The sequence below is a fragment of the Alligator mississippiensis genome, chromosome 5 (assembly GCF_030867095.1).
Source record: "Alligator mississippiensis isolate rAllMis1 chromosome 5, rAllMis1, whole genome shotgun sequence".
In the NCBI taxonomy this organism is placed as follows: Eukaryota; Metazoa; Chordata; order Crocodylia; family Alligatoridae; genus Alligator; species Alligator mississippiensis.
In genome coordinates this window covers 98,785,319-98,801,344 of record NC_081828.1, presented here as the reverse complement: position 1 = coordinate 98,801,344, position 16,026 = coordinate 98,785,319, and the positions used below count along the sequence as shown (strand labels likewise).

General features: G+C 47.8%; 1 protein-coding gene across 5 annotated transcripts in view; it reads right to left on the bottom strand.

Annotated features, from left to right (window-relative positions):
• The window catches only part of TRIO (trio Rho guanine nucleotide exchange factor), a 533,872-nt gene that overhangs the window by 190,946 nt on the left and 326,900 nt on the right, over positions 1-16,026 (bottom strand). The window lies entirely within an intron of this gene.

The following is a 16,026-nucleotide window of genomic DNA, read 5'->3' as shown; positions in this document are numbered from 1 at the left end:
CCCAGACCGGTCATGACATCAGAGCGCGTATGTGAGACGGCCGTCCTCCACGTGGCACAGCGCTCCCTCAAGGGCCCAGAGTGCCTCGAAGGTGGGCACCCCCCGCCAGAGCACAGCGTGCTCAAACTCCAGCGAGAGGCGCGCCCGCACTAGGAGGCCAAAGAGCCGCGGGGCATCGTCTGAGCCGGTGCCGGCAAGCCGGTTACGGCGGCTCTTGAGGACGGCCATCTTGGCCTGGCCCAGCAAAAAGTTGGCCAGGCAGATGGCGCCCCGCTCGGCCGCCCGGTACGGGTAGGAGCATATGTAGGTGGTCTCTGAGAGGCTCCTGCCCAGCGCCCGCAGCGGCAGCTCGAGGGTGGCAAAGAGCGGCCGCAGGCGGGGACAGTCCAGGAAGGCATGAAAGAGATCCTCCTCCACGCCCCCAGGGCAGAAGGGGCAGGCCGTCGAAGCGGCTGGGTCAAAGTGGGACGCAAACGTGCCAGTGGCTAGGATGCCGTGAAGCAACCGCCACTGCAGGTCGCCAGTCTTCTTGGCGGTCGGCGGCTTATACAATGTGCGCCACGCCGGGTGGGCCTGTGGGGAAGCTGGTGGCCCCAGGCGCCATCGCCACGGTGTATCAGGGCGGCCCGCCAGCACCTGAGCATGGCGGACACAGACCACCCAGGCATACAAGCTTCTACGCGATAGAGAAGCAAAGGGACAACCCGTGTCACTATCGGGAGGCATGGGGAGCCGCAACAAAGTGCCCGGCCCACCGGCCAACTCCGCGGCCACAGCCAGGGTGACCGGCAGTGGAGGGAAAGCCTCGCTCACAGCATCTGTGGCCCACGGGATCTGGCGCGCCCAGAGATGTTTGTCCAAGGCGGCGGCCACCGGCGCCGGCAGGAGGGTGGTGCGGATGTCACGCAGGAGATGACCCATGGTGCGGATGGACTGCACGCCCAGCCATGCGGCCAGCGCCTCAGGCAAGAGCCAGGCTGACCGAGTGGGGTCAAGGAGATGGTGCAGGCGGAGGACACGTGCCTGGATGAGGCTGGCTGTGAGGCTGGCAGAGCCCAGGCTCAGCACAGAGCCCCACAGGGCTGAGTTGTGCACCAAAGGCTCCCTCAGCAGCTGCGGGAAACACAGGGTCCGGGCTCGAGGCGGAAGGCGGCCTGCCAGGCTCATACCACGCTGCGGTAAAAGGCTGGAAGCACCACCCAGTTCAGGAGTGTGGGGGTCAGCAGAAAGAGCTCTCCGTCAAAGCCAAGGACGCCAACCCTCTGCAGAAACCGGCACGCCAGTTGTTACCAGGGCAGGTGCTCCTCGCTGTAAAGCAGTCGCTGAAGGGCCTGCAGGCAGAAGGCTGCCACCCTGCTCGCCAGGTCAACCAGACCCTGGCCCCTCTCAGCTACAGGTAGGTGAAGGACGGCCCGCGGGAGCCAGTGGCGCCCATCCCAGAAGAAGTCTACCAGGATGCGCTGAAGTATCTCAAGAAGATCCGGTGGGGGGTCGAGCACGGTGCACCGGTGCCACAAGGTCGCTCCCGTCAGGTTGTTGATGATGAGGATGCACCCCCGGTAGGAAAGGCTGGGCAGGCGCCAGCGCCACCGCTGCAGGCGGGCCTCTACCCCCTCCTCGAGGTCGTCCTAGTTGCGCGCCATGAAGTTCGGTGGCCCCAGGAACATGCCCAAGACCTTGAGACCCTTGCGGCGCCAGGTGAGGCCCCCCGGCAAATCCAGGGAGAGGGGTGGGGAGCATGCCAGTCCATGCGCCAAGCAGCAGAGTATCGCTCTTGGCCCAGTTGATGCGGGCGGAGGAGGCGCGCTCATAGGCACGCTGGCAATCTGCCAGGGCCCGCACGTCTTCCTGGGTGTTGAGGAAGATGGTGGCGTCATCCACATATGCCGACAGCCGGAGAGGAGGGCCAGCGGACGGGCCCGTGGCCAATGGCAGGGCCACACCACTCAGGTGGTGCCGCAGCACGTGCGGCAGCGGCTCGATGGCCAGGGCGTAGAGCATGCCCGACAGCGGACACACATGACGAATGCCCCTGCGTGCGGGGAACGGAGCGCAAAGCACCCCGTTCACCTTGAGCAGGCTGGAAATGTCTTGGTACAAGACCCGGAGGGCCCCGGTGAAGAGAGGCCCAAAAACAAAGGCCTCCAGAGTAAGGAAGAGATAGGCGTGTCCCACCCGGTCAAAGGCCTTCTACTGGTCTAGAGAGATGAGGCCAATGTCAAGGACAAAGAGCTCGCTAGCTGTGAGTAGGTCATGCAGCGGGAACAGATTGTCTTGAATGGTCCTGCCTGGCACGCAGTAGCTCTGCTCGGGCCCAGTGAGAGACGTCATGACTGAGCGGAGGCGGGTGAGCAGCGCTTTGGCCAGAATCTTATAGTCCACACACAGCAGAGAGACAGGCCTCCAGTTCTTAATGTAGCCAAGGTCTCCCTTCTTGGGCAACAGGGTCAGCACCGCTCGGCAACAACTGATCGGCAAGATCTTGTCGGCGAGGCTCTCCTGGAAAACGTGCAGGAGGCTGGGGCCGAGGAGGCCAGAAGGTCTTGTAAAACTCGGCAGGCAACCCATCGAGGCCCGGGGCTTTGCCGGAGGCGAGGCCGGCCATGGCGGCCGCCAGTTCTTCCAGGTACAAGTCCCGCTCAAGCTCGCCAGCCTCCAGGGCATAGAGACGTGGTAGGCCCTCGTGGAGCTCCCGCATGGCCTCAGGGCACAACGGCTCGGCCGCAAACAGGTCACGATAGAAGGCGACGACATGTTCGCGTATTTCGCCCGGCTCTGTAATTACCCGGCCATTAGGAGTCTTGAGATGATCCAAGACTTTGCTCGCTGACCTCTGCCGCTCCAGGGTGAAAAAGAAGCAGGTCGGGGCATCAGTTTCCACCAGCTCCTGGCAGCAGGCGCGGATCCTCGCACCACGGGCCACGCTCTCTGCCAAGTCGCGCAGGCATTTCCTGCGGAACCAGAGGCTCTCGCTCAGTGCTGCGTCACTGCCAGCGGCCAGCAGAGCAGCCTCGAGCTCCGCCACATCCTCCTCCAACTCTCGGATACGTCGGCGTGTCTTGTTCGTGGCCAGCTGGGTGTACTGCTGGCAAAAGGTTCGGATCTGTACCTTGTTCACATCCCACCGCAGCTTCCAGGAGGAGTGGCTCGGTCTCGCAGCCTCCCACCTCCGCCAAAAGTGGGCAAAGCAGTCCCGGAAATAGGAATCCTGAAGCAGGCTGACATTGAAACACCAATAAGATGCCCATGCGCAGGCTCTCCCTGGCAGGCTCAGTCCACAGAAGGCTAGGCCATGATCTGAGAGACCTGAGGGAGCGATGCGGCTGCTGTGCAGGAGTGGCAGGTGGTGCCTGGTGACATAAAGGCAGTCAAGGTGAGCCATGGTGAGACCACCGGCACCCATCCTGGCCCAGGTGTACTGGCGCGCATCAGGATGCAGGGCTCGCCAGACGTCCATGAGGTCTGCCCCCTCCAGGGCAGATTGCAGCTTGCAAGCGGAGGGCAGGTGGGGCTCAGGCCCTGCGCGGTCGAGCCGGGGGGCAGTGGTGCTGTTGAAATCCCCACCAAGGAGGAGCAGGTCATCATCCTCACTAGCATTGCGCAGGAGGGCAGCCAAGGTCTCGAAGAAAACGACCCTCTCCTGGCCATCGGAGGGCGCGTAGATGTTGACGAGCAGCAGGCGGTGTTGTGCGAGGGTGACACGAACAGTCAGCAGGCGGCCGGGGATGACCTCCCGCGCCACCACCGTGTCAAGCTGCAGCTGCGGTGATAAGAGAGTCGCGACCCCAGCACTGAGGTTGGTGCCATGGCTCAGGAAAACCTGGCCTCGCCAGGCAGCCTGCCAGGCCACCTGGTTGAGCCTATCAGAGTGTGTCTCTTGAAGGAAGGCGACGGCCTGCCTCTTCTGTCGCAGGAGCTCAAGGATGGCCTCACGCTTCACCGAGTCTCGACAGCAGTTGATGTTAAAGGTGCCAATGGTTGTGGCTGCCATCGATGTGGGTGTGGGAGAGGAAGAGCAAAGCAAGGTACGGGTGGAAGAGTAAGCACCCGAGAGCAGAGCAAGGCAGTAGAGACGGTCAAGGAAGGCCTACCGTGCCCTACTCTACTCGAGGGACCCGCCCAGGCCCCACTCAACTCTCAACCTCTTGGCAAGCTTCTCCAAACGGTAAGCCATCTGTCGTGTGCCCAGATCCTGCTGCATGAGCTTGGTTCCTGCCCTGCCAGCCTTGACAAACACTTTGGGGTCTGCACACCAGAGTGATGCGTCCCGCTACGTTCTTCTGCCCCTTAGTCAACTTCAACAAGGACAGGAGTCCCCTATAGTTAGGATGGACCCAGGGGGGCTCCGCCAACTTGCGGTGGATGTTGCCTATGGAAGAGCGGCGAGGCTGCACCCCTGGTGGGAGCTCGCCCGCAACTGCAGCGTCAACACCCTCGATGTCTAAGCACATCAGCCACCTCTCGTCATCCGAGTCAAGGACTGGCTCCATGAGGGCATTCCCTGTCTCCTTGGGTGGGGGGGGGAGGCCATCCCGCTCACGATGTCTCTTGCGAGACTCAGAAAGCTGGATCTCCATCTCGCCAACTTCTCCATCTGATCCGCTAGGATGGGGCGTGACCAAGGGGGTAGCAGGCTCTCCAGCCACCCCCAAGGCCAGGCCTCCAGAAGAGAAGCATTCGCCACTATCCCTGCTGCTGCCCGACTCCGGAGGCTGGGGGACAGACGAGGGGGGGGACCCCCACAGCCCCCTCCCCCACTGCTAAGTCTGCCCCGTTGATGGCTACATCCAACGGGGCGGATGGTATGGCAACCGGAATGGGGTCAGGCTCTCTAGTGGGGGGTCCCTTGGCACTAGCCGAGGGTCCTGAAAGGGATGGGGCGTCGAGAGGCCCCCTTTATCTTCCTCTCTTTGTTCTTTTTGGTGGTGGTGGGCAGCTCCCCTTGTGCCGGGGACGGGCCAGACCGCTCGTGGCCCGCCTCAGCAGGGCCAGCCGCCTCAGGCAGCACATTGGCGGGTGGCTGGGAGGAGGCCTGAGCCCCATCATCCGATGAGGCTCCAGCACCGCAGTCCCCGGCCACCCCAGCCACTTTGGCCGGGCCAGGCAGGGGGCAAAGGGAGGCGTCCGCCCCTCCACCTGGTGGGGCTCTTGCACTGAGGGCAGGGGGCACTACAGATGGGGGAGGTGGCGGTGGGGCGTGGGTAGTAGCACCAGCCCCTCCACTGGACGATGATTTCACACCGGAGACCCCAGTCCCCTGAGATGGAATAGGGGTGGAAGGAGGTTGGGAGGAAGAGCTCCCGGCCTCACTGGGCCGGCCGTGTGCCCCAGAAGTTGACGCGCCATCCTTCGGCGCTGCCGCAGGCGGCGATGGTCCGGTTGCCTTGCCCTGAGGGCACTGAGCAGCCAGGTGGGAAGAGCCACCGCACTTGAAACATGTGGTCTCTCCCACAAACAAATAGATGATAAACCTCCGACCCTCGAGCGTGAGGCTCAGGGAGCAAGGTAGAGACTGGGGGCCCTCCTTGAGGAGCATGAAGACCTGCCTCCGAAAGGACAGGACGTGCTTCAGCTGAGGGTCCCTGCTTCCCATCTGCAGCCGGCAAAAAGGACTCGTAGGAATTCCATAGGCCTCGAGTCCCCTGGCCAGCTCCCGGTCAGAAATGTGTGGTGGGACGTTGGAGATCACCACCCTCACTGCCTGAGTCTCTAGGGGCGTGACATGGTAGTGGATGCCCACAATGTCTAGGCCCTCAGCACACACCCTGTCAACCAAGGCGGGTGTGCTCAAGTAAATCATCGGGACCGTGTTCACACGACCCGCGTAGCGGATGGTACGCCGTCCCAGGAGCGCAGCTAGAGCCTCTATGCAAACCTCGAGCCCCACATGGAGAGGGGTATGAACCCTCAGGCCATGAGTCAGCAGGAGGTCCTGAGAGACATCCTCATGCCAGCTGCCAGGTGTAGGAGCAGCCATTCCTCACTAGGACAGGGTTAACTGCAAAGTAAAAAACTAAGGGAACGAAAAGAAAACTTAAACACAGGAGCTCAAGGCCAAGCTCCTGGGAATATGGCCAAAACAGGAAGTGAAGATAAGCCACCGAAAGAATTGAGGGGTGAAAGAAAAGCATGGATAGAGCAAAGTAAGAGGGGTGGGGGAACAAAAATGCACCCCTCAAGCGGCAAATGATGAGACCTCCCCGCAGAGGGGGAGAAGGGTGGAGAGGAAAAAAAAAGCGGCAGGGGGAGAAGGGGAGGGGTGGGGAAAGCAGAGAAAAGAAAAGAGAAAGAAAAACAAAGGGGTGGGGGGGGAGAAGAAGTGGCAATTAAGAACACCTCTAGAAGGCAGGCTAATGGAAAAGGTAACTCCCTGCAACAAGCAAACAGAAAAGAGAGAAAAAAAGGGAAAGAGACAGTCAGAAAGAAGGCTGCGAGAAACAACTCACAGACAAAGAAACCAGAAGCAAGGGGGGGAAGGGAGAGAGAGGAGAAAGGAAGGGGGAAAAAAAAACTACAAAAATGCAAAAAAAAAATCAGAAAGCGAGATAAACAGAAGCTAGAGACCTTTAGACAGGTGGGAGTGAAGAAAGAAAAGAGATAGGAAGCCGTGGAGTCTTACGCTCGGGATTGCCCCACGCAGCTCCAAGCGAGCCTGGTCTGAAGCGTCCGAAGCGGAAGGAAGGAAGGGAGGAAGAGAGAGGTATCTCAACAATCATCAAAATTTACACTGCCAAGGTAACACATACATACATGGTACTTTTTAGAGGTTGTAGAACACTTACCTGGCCAAAAGATGCATCAGAAAACAAAACAAAACCAAAAAAAAGCCCCCTTATGCTTCTCTCTGCCTTCTGAACTGAGAAAAGGAAAGGCAATCTTAACATAATATCCATCTATTTAATTCTTATGATTATATTGTCCAATAGAGTACAGCCCCCTACTGAAACAAAGCAAAATATGCATTGGTTGAAATAATTGCAACTAAACTAATCTAACGAGCCTAATTACTTAAATCTTTGAAGTTTGTGTAACCCCAAATTGTTATAACACAAACATTTCAGTTTATGGTGAAACAAATGGGTAAACACTTAGTGGTGTTGAATCAATGGTAACATAGCTTTGTTCCCCCTAAGTTGATAGACCAGCCTGCTAAAGTGAGTATCCATGAACATATTATGCCCCAACATTGTTAACTGCCAGACATCTATTGAGTTATTTTAAACAAATACTGTTCTCCAAACAATGGAGAACACAATGACAGTAAAAATATTCCTGTGATGACTTATTCTCATTAGAGCATGCAGTGCTTAATATGACACTAATGCGACTCTACTTGCTAAACATGCTATCAGGTTTGAGTCTGGGTCCATAAATTCAAGAATGATGATAATTTGAATCAGTTAATTTTAATATTCTTGAAGGGAAGAAATACCAGCGAGTTTCCTCACATAAAGAACTGTCACACATCCACAAGTATCATATATAAAAGTTATTTGAATGTTGTATAAATATTAACTGCTATTCTTTATGGAGTCTTGAACAAACCTTTCAAGTATAATGAAACTGGAAACTGAAGAAGAAATGTAAGAATTTTGACTCAGTTTGAAGGGGTTTTGGTTGTCACTGTCTCAGGACAGTCAGGCCAGGTTCTTTGGGTAGTGTGATACCCATATCGACAGTTTTGCTGACAGTACAGAATCAAAGCACAAAAATGACAAAAGAGAAGCCCAAGTGTTCTGACTGCATGGATGCTGAGCTGCCGAAACAGGGAAACATGTGGTTTCACAACATTGTCAAAGCAATGAAACACCTGTACTGGCAAACCACGAAGAGCAGCTCAGCAACGTCAAGGCCTCTTAGAAGTAAGCTGCAATCTGCAAATTGGTCTCCAACAGCCTAACCTGAAAAGATACAATATAGATTTGCCTCCAGGAGCCTAACCTGAAAAGATCAGAGGTGAAAAGGGTATCTCACCACAATGCAGTATAAAATAAAGTCGGAACCAAACCACACTAACCACAAAATGTTCTAGCACTTAGCCAATCACAGTAAAGGTTAATCCAAATTTAGTCCTAAATTCCGCTTAGATGCAAATAAATTTGAGCTGAAATTTGAGCAAGGTGTGCAGATCTTCGAGTTCTCATAGAAGCATACTACTGGGGGAACAAATGATCTAGAAGCTTTGCGAGTAGTGCACGACAGACGGCTTAGCTGATCTGCTCCAGGCATCATCTTTAAGGGTGTCTTTAGAAATTGCACATAAGAGGTAACAAGGCTTGAGCATGCTGTATTGGATTTTGTGAGTATACTCTGTTTATTCCTTCTCTCTTAAATAAACAAAAGCTTGCTTCAAATATCTGAGCGTCTATCTTAAAATAAGTTATACCACTCGACACATTACGGGTACGACGGTCTTTTTGGCGTAGTCAGCAGGATATGACACGATAGATTTGAGGCAAGCTTTGGTATATGTAATATAGTGTGAGTGTTTTCCACGGTGTCGCTGACCAAAGCTGGGACTAAAGAAATATTCTTGAACCCCGTGCCTCAGCACAGAAGTTCCCTTGTGTGAAAGAATATGAGCTGCTGGCCAGGTCTGAGACTAAGGTTGGGTCTAGCCGCCCCAAGGCTGTCTATAAAGGCAGACCTGAAAGCAAGGGGGCCCAACTGGAACCTTGTGACCCAGTGGACAGGCTGGTGTATGTATACTAAGTGGGAGGATACCCTTTCCCTCCAATACCTTACAACTCTTCCCCCTATCCCGGGATTTTCTGTTAGTTCATTTAAGTGACCACAATTTAATAACAACTGTTATATTCCCCCTAATATAGTGTGGTGTTTAAATAATACTCGTATAGAAACTTTAGGTTGGTTTTGTCAAGAGCATTATCGCCGACCAATAAGTTATACACCCGGTAATAATGGAGATCATTTTGTTTGCTTTGACCTACAGTTTAACTGTGATACTGGAGAAGATAAGCCTATTCCGGTAGGGTGACTTTGTTGCTTAGCCAAAGAATCTTTTCTTAGTGTTAGGCATTTAAAGAAGTAATCATTTCGTGCTGGACGGGAATTGAAGGAATTATATACCCTTTAGTTTTTATTTTAGCTGTATTAATATGTATTGTAATTATTATTGTATTTAGTATTAAGAAAAATGGCGGAACCTAATGAAGGCCTAGCTAAGAACGCTGTTCAGGGCAGAGGTCATATAAAAACAATAGCGTTTTGGCCTCACTTCCTTAAGAGTGTAGAAAACCAGAAAAAACACAGTTGTAGCCCGTAGCAACATCATTGTAACTACCCTTTACCAGGAGACAGTCTGTGTAAACTGGCACGGTCACTTGGTACTTTCAGGAGGAACAAAGAAAAACTAATATTAACTGGATGTTGTACACATTCAAATAATAATACTGTAATTGAAGGACACCCATTAGAATATTGGAAAGATAAGTGTGTAGCGATAAAAGCAGAAGGCTGCTCCTTCTTGCTGGCAGCGTGCCTATCAATTCCATTCCCCGCTCCCCTTATTATACATGGGATTCGTGGAACGAGCTCCAAGAGTTTTTAGCCAAACAGGAGTTAAGGTACCAGATTAAAAGCGTAACTGCTGGTTCCTGGGAAGACCAAAATTTCAACTACTAGTGTCAGTGCCAGAGGGAGCGAACTCTCCTGTTTTCTAACGGGAAGAGGAGAATTGCATAGTTTGGTATTGGTATCCCAGTTATAATCAGAAACAAGAATATCAATTAGTTCTTCAAAATTTGAGTTGGCAATAGCTATTATGCTTTATTGAAGAAGGAGTCTTTGTGTGTTATCAAACTGACCTCCCTCATTAAATTCGAGCAAGACATTAAAGAATTAAAATCTATTGCCTGGTGGGCAGCCACCATTTTTGTTTCACCAATTTACCATCATAGTAGCCCTCTTCTATTGGGTATTGATCAATATTTCCCAGAGTGGCCGCCACGCTCACAACCTATAGTTTTCGGAACCACAGATTTAGCCTCAGTTTGTTATTTAATATCCCATAATCGTAACCCTGAAATATGTCCAATTCACTGGTCCTATCAAGCTCACAAACGAGTTTGGATTGTGCAGTTTTACCCAGAATACAACTGTGTTCTGATATCAGCCTGATCACAGGGATGGCTTCCAGAGGCGCAAATCCGCCCCAAGGACCAAGATCCCATTACCCTAAACCATTGGGACAGGCCTCATATGTTCCCCGACCCAGTCATCAGGGAAGATCACCAAGTCAATGCCCATGGTCATTGCAAGCGACACAAAAAGTAGGGCAATCAAATTCTGAGGAAAAGGAAAATTTGTTATCAAGATCAGGAACAGAGATTCTCAGGCACAGAGATCACATTGTTAGTCACCATGTACCTGGAGGACTTGTACAAGTAATCTGTGAATTTGTAGATACCAATTCCACCAGTTCAGGGAATAACCAGCTGTTGCGAATAGGAGTTCAAATGACTCAAGAAGGGTAGAGTTGCTGCTCTAACACAGGTTCATTCAAAGCTGCAGTTTCTTGCGCATAGCGGTATATGCTAGAGGAAGATGAAGAAGGTTCAGAACCTGATTTGTGGGCCACAAGTGCAGTCCAAACCCTGGCACAAGCCAAAGAAACTCAAGTTGAATAAGATGAAGGAAACAGGCTGATGTGCTTCTATGACTTCTGATGTGCTTCCATGATAATGCCAAGCAGGCAAACCTTTTAAAGAGTCTGTGCCAAAAGGAGGATCAGTCACAGTTAATTAATCTTTTAAGTGACTCTCTTTTGAGACAAAATTTGTACTGGCAGTTAGTAAAAAATGAGATAACAGGAGCAATTACAGCAAAAGGTAAAAACCAGAAATGCAAACTGAACATTGCTAAATTAGTTCCACTACTATTACAGACGTGTTGTAAATTGGTCTGTGATCGAATGGAAGACCAATAAGCAATCATGCGATTGGGGCATAAGAATCAGCAATTGTGCTACCAGTTAAAATCTCAAAAAATCAAAGCTGAACCACCTCCCCCGTACAATCCAGATTTAGACCCAGTAGCAGCCTCAGCGCCAGTACGAGGTAGAGACAGAAACCCCTTTTGTTCCAGACGGTGTGCAGGCACCTAAAGCACCTCCTCCAGCTAGGTATATGGTAGAAGAGAGGTCCTTTAAGGATTCAGAAATAGAAGAAAGAGCCAAACACTGTAAACAAAAAACAGATGAGCCCCCACTCACCTGGGTAGGTAGAGTAGCATACTCCTGCTCGGGAGACAATTTTACAAAATGAGAGTTTCGAACTCTTCTGCAGAAAATTCGCGGAGATGGCAGTACATTAAACCTTTCAGAAAACCCGCAATGGGATAGACAAGCATTGAGTCCAGGAATATGGCTTGCAATTGGTTTGTCCCTAGAAGGTGAACCTTTGTCAGAAGGGTGGTGGAATACCAAAGAAAACTGCTGTTATTCTATTATTGGTTTATCAGCAAAAGCAGTAAGAAATGAAACGCAAGGAAGGCGTGACTGGGCCCCAGACACAGGACGTGTTTCTCAATTCCCATTAGCTTGCCAGTTGATTAAAAGACATGCACCTAAGCAGATCTTGTTAGCTCATGCATTATCAGGACTAGCAGATGACGCAACCTTAATCTAAGCATGCAGAAAAAGCCAGGATTTTTTTGAAGAACATTCCAAATGAGGACAAGTAAATCAGGTAGAAGTAGATCAAGTCACCCAAAGTCAGCAGACAAATTTTTGTGGCCATGGAGGATTCCGTGGCATAAGCAGAGAAACAGGTGGAGGACTCCTTGTGCCATTAATCAACTAGGAAGTAGAGAAGGGTTTAGACAAATTGTATGGCAATGGTGTCAACTAAATGCACCAGATTTAATAAGACCTGAAAAGACAACCACGCAGCTTGTGACTGAAGCATACAAGCGGGGTTGGATGCCCAGGCCCTCGTGACTCGGGTTTTGATGATCAATCCGAATCACAATTTGTGAGCGCCTTGGGAGAGCCAAGATCACCATTAGATAATCAACCATGGGGAATAGTAGCGACAAATAAAAAGGACATTCCAGTGCTAATTAACACAGGGAGCCAAATAACAATTTTACCTATAAAAATCCAACCAACAGGTCAAACCATTACATGCATGAGAGTGACAAGCTCAATGAAACTTCCTCGATTTCAAGGAAATTTACTAATAGCAGGAGAAGAGAAGCTGTGTAAATACTATTATCACCCAGGCAAATCAAGAATTTTATTGCATGCCTACCAATCGGTTGAGTTCAATAGAATGCTCAATATTAGAGGATCAAGGATTTACTATTACTCTCAATAAACCTGGAACTGTTGTGTATACTAAACCGTTTTACTTGGCTCCTGAGAAACAAAATTTCATAAAAAATTGAAAAGATCTTTTGCAAAATAATGTCTTAGAACCTTGTATCAGTAAACACAACAGTCCTGTTTTTTGTGTGCCAAAAAAGGAAGCAAAATTCAGAGTAGTAGTAGACCTAAGGAAAGTAAACATGAATACAGTATTCTATAACTCAGCAGGGCAACCTGATTGAGGAAAAATGTTAACAGAATGGTGAAAAGAGTTACTAAAGCATCCTTGGATAGTAGTATTAAATTTAGCTGACATGTTCTATTCAATTCCGTTGAAAGATCCAAAAGGGATAACAGCAATCACTGTAGGAGCTCAGCAATATAAGTTTAAAGTTTTGCCCATGGGTTGGCACAACAGTCCAGCCTTTGTTCAGCAAGCAATACAAAACATTCTTAGAAATTACCCTAGTGTATTTGTATACATTGACAATATTGTGATACTATCACCTTCCAAGGAACAAGCTGAAGTGCAAAAACTAGAAATAATCCATTTATTAGAAAACAAAGGATTTAAAGTAAAACCCTCTAACATTCAGGAACCCTCACAAGAAGGGACAATATTGGGAACACAGCTAACACCCCAAAGTTTTTCTCCCAATAAACAACTTGGTTTGAAAATTCAAAACTTAGAGGTTCCTCAAACCTTAAAACAAGCTAGAGGATATTTAGGCCTATTAAATCAACTAAAAACCTTTGTACCAGAACTAGTTAGTCATTTAAGTCCTATGCGAGCTCGTGTTAAGAAAAACTGGAAACCTACTCCAGAAGCTCAAAGAAAGCTGGAAATATGTGTCCAAAATATAAAAAGCTTGCTAGAAGCTCCAGTATGGATTCATAATCCTGTACCAAAAGAACCTATTGAAATTCACTTGTCTCATGAATTAAAAAATTGGGCCTGGATGGCAAAACAAAGAAAACAGCTAGTAGCATGTAACTCTGGTACCTACACTTCCAATGAACTGTCCATAGATTTAGTCACATTACAATTTAAAACATTGCTTAATGCGTTAGAAGCAGTTGAATTATGGAGCAACCCAGTTGTGTACTATGTTAGTGCAGGAGCTCTAACTTGGCTTGTTGATACAAGCATTCCTATTGAGTTAATTCCTGTCAAACAGACAGTACTGTTAGAACATTGTCTTACTATGTTATGAAACCAAATATCAATTCAAAAGAAGAAAAGAAGTCTAGTAGAATTTCAGATTAAGAAAACAATTAAACCTATCATGTTTTATTTAAAAAAAAACAAAACAGAAAACAATCCGTGGTTATGGTCTGATGGATCCAAACAGAGAGCTCAGTACAAGGGAGCCATTTATTGTGAACAGTGTAAAACCAGCTTTGAGACCTTGCCAGAAAATGGATCAGCACAAAAAAGAGAATTATTAGATGTAAAACTAGCTTTAACTCATGCTAAATGGAAGCACACTGATAATCCAGTTAAGCTGAAAATTAATTCAATGTTTGTGTTTACTATGGCTACAAATTTAAGTGACCAAAATACTCAACCTTTGCTAGAAAAAGGAAATAGAGCTCATTCAGAAATCTGGAAAAACATCATGGCGATAGTTGCCAAATTAAGAAGTCCAATACATATCAAACATGTATCTGCTCATCAGAAGGATACACCTGAAGGACATCAACAAGCAGATCAACAAGCTAGCGCTTGGAGAGCAGAAATACACCCAGATGATTCAAAAGAAGAAAGAGAGATAATGCAGTGGCATATTGCTCTTGGCCATGTCAGTAGCAAAGCACTATATCAAATAGCTGTAGACAATAATATATTAGTTACTAGACAACAGATAGAAAAAATAGTATTGAAATGTGAGAAGTGCAGCAAATAGAAGTTTATCCCTAGTCATAAACAGCAGCAGTTAAGAGTTTACGACCCACAAAATTTTCAAGCTAATGAGGTATGGCAAATAGATCATATTGGGCCTTTAGAAGGCTGCCAAAGGTATTGTTATGCCCTTACTGTGGTAGATTTAGGAACAAAGAAAATTGCAATAGTTCCCCAGAATAAGTTAACTACAACCGTTACAAAGATAGCTATCCAAACAGTTTGTGGATATTGGGGAAACCCTACAGAAATCCAGTCAGACAATGGTTCAGCATTCACATCCAATAAAATGCAAACTTGGGTAACAGAACAATGCCCAAAAGTACAATGGAAATGTCATATCCCCTATCATCCTCAATCAGCTGGAGTAACTGAACGAACAAATAGAATAATTAAAGCTCAAATTAAATTACTGAATCAAGGAAAATTTACTGATTAGCAGATTTGGGTACCCCAAATAATGCAGTCAATAAATAACCGAGGGGGCACGCTAAAACAAAACTTAAGAGCAATCAAATGGCCAGAATGGAAAACAAGCGACCCTGTCTTAGTTAAATGGCCTAACAATCCAGAACCTAAACCTGCTACGGTTCAGGCCCTGTTGAATCCAAGTATGGTGAAAATAAAATTTCATGATGGGCGAGAATATACAGTTCCAATTTCATGGTGTCGAAGTCAAAGGTAATGAGAAGTGAGTCTTCCTTTTATATTTTTCAGATTCATTTTGATTGATGTCACCCAAGAAAACTCATCACCTACCTGTGATGTCAATGCAACCATTCCTATGAGAAGCCAGTAGTGCTACTTAACCAAACACATTCTAATTGAGGATCAAGATGGGTAGATAATTGTAGTACAATCTATGACTGTGAAATTTGGGTTTATTGTAATTGCAATAAAGGTCAAGTGAAAGTCTATAATACGTCTAAATTACAAAATGTATATTTGTCATATAAAGGAAACTGGACCAAATTAATGATTAACAATACTTGCAATTTACATAACATTACTGGAAAAAGTTTAGCGCTTCCCTGGCATTTATATGCCTGTCCAGGCTATTTTGTAAAAAAAACAAGTTTCCCTCATAAAAATAACTTAGTTGGTATATGGTCATTTCAATATTAGAACTGGACCCAAAATTTGCTCAACTTAGATAATGACACTGATGAAAATGGTCGTCCATAGTTTGATTTTAGTCTCGATAAGTTAGTATCTTGTTGGTGTTCACCTTATCCAGTTAATTGGCAAGTTGCAAATTTTACTGACAGAACAGATCATTTTTTACATGATACCCAGCCATTATATGGCATTAAAACATGGAAACGTTCAAAAACTATATCACACCCATTTGTAGTATGTTTCTATACTGCCCAAGATGGCCTCAATGTTTATCAATGTGGTTATCCTGGCATTAACGCCTATTGGAATAGTTCCAAACGAAGCTCACCTTAGATAATAGAAAATCATTCTATTATTGACAGCAAGAAGCTTCACGCATCAGCAAGAATTCAAGTTTTCACATTAAACCCATCTTATATTACTAAACAAGAAAGACATTTATTCTTAATACCAAACAGCAGTTGGCTTGATCCAACAGAAAACTGTAATATTACATGTTTTAACAAATTAAACACCTCTATTTGTAATAATTATATTCAATTACACACATTACTTTTATTTGCAGTATTAACCAATCGGATGCATGCAACCTGTATACCAAATTACTGAATGTTACCCAGCTACTATTGATCCACCATGGAAAATTACTTTAACCATTAATTGTTATAAAACTCGT